A 5,164-nucleotide genomic window follows, 5' to 3' on the forward strand; every position below is an offset into this window, starting at 1 on the left:
GGTAGTCCAGACTTTCCCCATGTGCCTATGTGGGACATTCTTTCCCTATTAGACGAACACAGAAGAAACCAAAATGTAATCAGAAGAGTGGTAGGTAGAATGGAATTAGGGTAAGGGAAGTCTTTCTCTGGAGATTACCCGAGGCTGAAGAGACCTGCCTCTCCAAGGTCATACCTTCCCCATGGAAAGGGTTATACCAGCTCCAGAGCTTCCTGTTGTAGGATCAGCTGAGGCCTTGGTCACACCTGCAACCCAAGGCAACCTCTCCCAATCCTGCTGCACGCCCCTCTCTGCAGATGTTAACCCTGAGGGCATCTTTAATAAGCTTCCTGTGTGCAAAGCTCCCTCTTGGTCTGTTTCCCAGACACCCTACCTGTGACAGTTGTAAGGTTTGATTATCAAATGGCCCCATCTCCTACAGCCTAATGCATTTGTCTCCATGACAAACATGTACCCTCCTAGTTCCCCTGACAGGGCACTGTCCCCTCAGGGATGCCTCCAGATCTGGTAACCTATAGAAGCTGATCAAAATTAGAGACTGGGAGAAAATGCAGAAATCCTAATGTTTCCTACATAAAAGAAAAAAAAATTTTAATAATCCCATGAACCACTAAAGAGGAACAATCCAAACCATACTTCTCAGAAGTACTTTGTATTGAAGTTGCTTCACTCTAAAAGGCTCTTTAGTAACAACTGAGTTTTTGGCTCCCTCCCCCAACACCCCAGCTCAAGTTAAGCAAAAAGGGAAAACCCACTGTTTGCTCTGGGTAAGAAACTGTACAAAAATCTTAGACGCTAATCAAGAGTTTAAATTTTAATAGCAATAATGAGTTCCTTGAAGGAGCTCTCACTGCCTGGATTTGAGCAGAGAGGGAACATACACAGAGGTGTCAAATTGCAGCTTGCAAGATGAAGCTTAACCCCTGAAAACACTATATGAACTAAAGCCTGTTCTCCTAGGTACCTTGCAGGTCACTGATTCAATTAGATATATTAAAAATAGTGCATCTGGGGACTTGCTTGGTGGTCCAGTGGCTAAGACTCCACGCTCCCAGTGCAGGGGGCCCGGGTTTGATCCCTGGTCAGGGAACTAGATCCCACACGCTGCAACTAAAGATCCCACGTGCCACAACTAAGATCTGGCGCAGCCAAATAAATAAATATTTTTTAAAAATGCATCTGTAGTGATTTGGTCGAGGGGGGTGAGGTTGCAGTAAACCTTATAGAACTCAGGGGCAACTATTCTAAATTTCCAAAGAGAGTCCTTAGAGATCCTTGACACTGTTTATAATTGTACACACATGAAGTGTGGACATGTTTTTGAATGTGTATTTTACCAGTTTTTTGGGCCATAGTCATAATAATAATTATTTACCTGGGCAAAATTTTCTCCAGGATATCACTGGGGTGCAGAGTGGGTGCTGGCAAGTGGGTGAGCAGCTGAGAGAAGCTGTCTTCTCAGAGGAAACGGCTCACTGTCCTCTGGTCCACACTGCCAGGTTTAGCTTTATCTCTTTTTCGAGGAACCTGGTCTTGGCTCTGCTGACCAAGCTCACCATGATAATCTATTATCAGATGAGATACAATCTGGATTTCCAACGGACACAACGACACAACGTATGATAGACACTGAGCTTCACACATAAGATTTTAGTTATCAAGATCATATTGGCTTTATTTTGATATAACTTGATTTTATTATTTGCTTTGGCTCACACCAGCATCGCATATTCGTTCACTTTTTAAAAATAGGCTCTAGAATGTGCTTACGACTTAAATAGGATATCATGTTAGCCATTTCTCTGCATTATATACCTTATTAAATATCAAAGTAGCCTTTCTTTTTCAAGGATTTATTGGTCTGTAGTGCCTCTACCTCAGTTCCTTTTTGTTGGTTATTTTAAAAAACATTTAAAAATGTATGCCCATAATGACATTTATTTGCCCATTTAGGTCCCTTGAGCATCAGAGGCTTGGAAAAAAGATACTCAGTGGCCATATCATCCCTCCCCATAGTGTACAGATGCAGAAACTGAAGTCCAGTGAGCCCCTATAAAGAGGAGTAGTTTCTGGTAAAAGATTTCAGAAATACTGTATTTGTTGGTAAGATTAACAGCATGATTCCATTTGTGTTATAAAAAAGGAGATATAAATATTTTTTGCTTATAAATATTTTTAAATAATTTCTGAAAGGACACATAAGATATTATTGATAATGATTAACTTCAGGGAGTGGGCCAGGGAAAAATTCATTTTTCGTTTTATAGCCTTCTGTAGTATTTGAGATGTTTTCTTCCCCTTTGTTCATATATACATAATACATTATATCATATATAATCCCACGCGGCTTGTGGGATCTTAGTTCCCCAACCGGGGATCGAACCCGGGACCTGGCAGTGAAAGTGCAGAGTCTTAACCACTGGACCGCCAGGGAATTCCCAGGAATTTTTTATATTGAATGAGAAAGAACTCCCCTAACAACCTCTGTTCTACAAATGCAAACATGATAGACTATCAGCCTTGAGTGGTTTTTCTACAGTAGTAGTGGTAGGCTCATGGTAAGCCAATTGTTTTGACCTAATGACCCAAACGTGGCCCCATTGATTTTAACCATAATTATACCTAACTCTTGGAGCATTTAGCCATGTGAGTACCATACTTGTTTTGTAAACATCTATCCTACTTGCGAAAAAGTAGAAGGTGATTGTAAGATCTTAGGAAAAATTTCTGGACCATAGCATATCTCTGTGGAGAAAGATAAGTAACAAAATAGAATGTGAACAAAACCATAGGCTCACCATGACATACCAGTGTTTACCAGATACATTTCAAAGGACATGAGTTTGGGAATCCCCAATGGCCCATAGAACCCCTATATACCTCTATATGTGAAAACAATGAATCAAGAAGCTAGAAAATATGTTATGTTCTCCTTACCAGTAAATTCCTAATTAATGATTCAAAACTGTAGCAATCCATAATTTCCTTTTTTGTTTCTATACAAAACCTACTTCTAGGGCTTCCCTGGTGGCGCAGTGGTTAGGAATCCGCCTGCCAATGCAGGGGACACGGGTTCGAGCCCCGGTTCAGGAAGATCCCACATGCTGCCGAGCAGCTAGGCCTGTGCGCTACAACTACTGAGCCTGCGCTCTAGAGCCCGTGCGCCTAGAGCCGGCGCTCCGCGACGAGAGAGGCCACTGCAATGAGAGGCCCGCGCATGGCAATGAAGAGTAGCCCCTGCTCACTGCAACTAAAAAAAAAAAAAGAAAAAAAAAAAGCCCAGGAGCAGCAACGAAGACCCAACACAGCCAAAAATAAATAAATAATTAATTTTTTTAAAAAAACTACTTCTAGAGAGGCCCACAGTAGATACTAGATAAAATCTTATAAAATCGAAATGTATAGTTCCTGTGTGAGTTTAGAAAGCACACACATTGTCTATAATTAATATAACATGAAGAATAAGAACGCTACCTTACATCCCACTCAAAAAAATTCTGGGTGGTTTAAAGACATAAATGTGAAAGACCAAACTAAAAAACAATATAGAAAATCATATTCTTTGGATCCATCTCCTAAAACAAAGGAAATAAAAACAAAAATAAACAAATGGGACATAATTAAGGATCACAGCAAAGGAGACCATCAACAAAATGAAAGGACAACTTACTGAATGGGAGAAAATATTTGCAAATGATATGACCGATAAGGGATTAATATCCAACAACCTGATTAAAAAATGGGCAGAAGAAATGAATAGACATTTTTCCAAAGAGGAAATGCAGATGGCCAACGGGCACATGAAAAGATGCTCAACATTGATAATCATCAGGGAAATGCAAATCAAAACCACAATGAGATATTACCTCACACCTGTCGGAATGGCTATCATCAAAAAGACCACAAATAACAAACACTGGCAAGGATGTGGAGAAAAGGGAAGCCTTGTGCACTGTTGGTGAGAAGGTAAATTGGTGCAGCCGCTGTGGAAAACACTATGGAGGTTTCTCAAAAAACTAAAAATAGGGACTTCCCTAGTGGTGCCGTGGTTAAGAATCTGCCTGCCAATGCAGGGGACACGGGTTCGAGCCCTGATTGGGGAAGATCCCACATGCCGTGGAGCAACTAAGCCCATGTGCCACAACTACTAAGCCTGCACTCTAAAGCCCGTGAGCCACAACTAATGAGCCCACGTGCCGCAACTACTGAAGCCCGTGCCTAGAGCCCATACTCTGCAACAAGAGAAGCCACCGCAATGAGAAGCCCGTGCACCGCAACGAAGAATAGCCCCCGCTCTCCCCAACTAGAGAAAGCCCGCACGCAGCAACGAAGACGCAAGGCAGCCAAAATAAAGAAAGAAATAAATAAAAACTAAAAATAGAATATCATATGACCCAGGAATTCCATTCCAGGGTATATATCTGAAAAAAACAAAGACACTAATTCGAAAAGATGCATGTACCTCAATGTTCATAGCAGTATTATTTACAATTACCAAGACATGGAAGCAACCTAAGTGCCCATCAACAGATAAATGGGTAAAGAAGATGTGATACGTGCGTACACACATGCACACACATAATGGAATGCTAGTCAGCCATAAAAAAGAATGAAATTTGCAGCAACATTGATGGACTTGGAGGGCATTATGCTAAGTAAAATAAGTCAAGCAGAGAAAGACAAATACTGTATGATATCATTCATACGTGGAATCTAAAAACTACAACAAACTAGTGAATAAAACAGAAAAGAAGCAGACTCAGATACAGACAACAAACTAGTGGTTGGTTACCAGTGATGGTGGGGGGGAGGGGCAGTATAGGGGTAGGGGAGTAAGAAGTACAAACTATTAGGTATAAAATAAGCTACAAGGATATATTGTACAACATGGGGAATATAGCCCATATTTTATAATAAGTGGAGTATAACTTTTAAAAATTGTGAATCACTACATTATACACCTGTAACTTATATAATATTGTACATCAACTATACTTTGAAAAAAAAAGAAAAAACATAGAAACCATCTTTATAACTCTGGAATAGGAAATGATTTTTAAAATAAGCTATAAAAAGTATAAACCATAAAATAAAATATTGATAAATTCTATTCCATTGAAATTAAGAATTTATTTTTATTAAAAGATTCTATAAAGAAAGCAAA

At 39.9% G+C, this 5,164-nt stretch overlaps 1 protein-coding gene across 2 annotated transcripts in view; it reads right to left on the minus strand.

Moving 5' to 3' along the window:
* TFRC (transferrin receptor) overlaps positions 1-5,164 on the minus strand; it is a 117,823-nt gene that overhangs the window by 46,939 nt on the left and 65,720 nt on the right. The window lies entirely within an intron of this gene.

The sequence above is a fragment of the Delphinapterus leucas genome, chromosome 4 (genome assembly GCF_059928025.1).
Source record: "Delphinapterus leucas isolate spDelLeu-1000000601 "Yukka" chromosome 4, BTC_Dleu_Yukka2, whole genome shotgun sequence".
NCBI classification, from domain to species: Eukaryota; Metazoa; Chordata; class Mammalia; order Artiodactyla; family Monodontidae; genus Delphinapterus; species Delphinapterus leucas.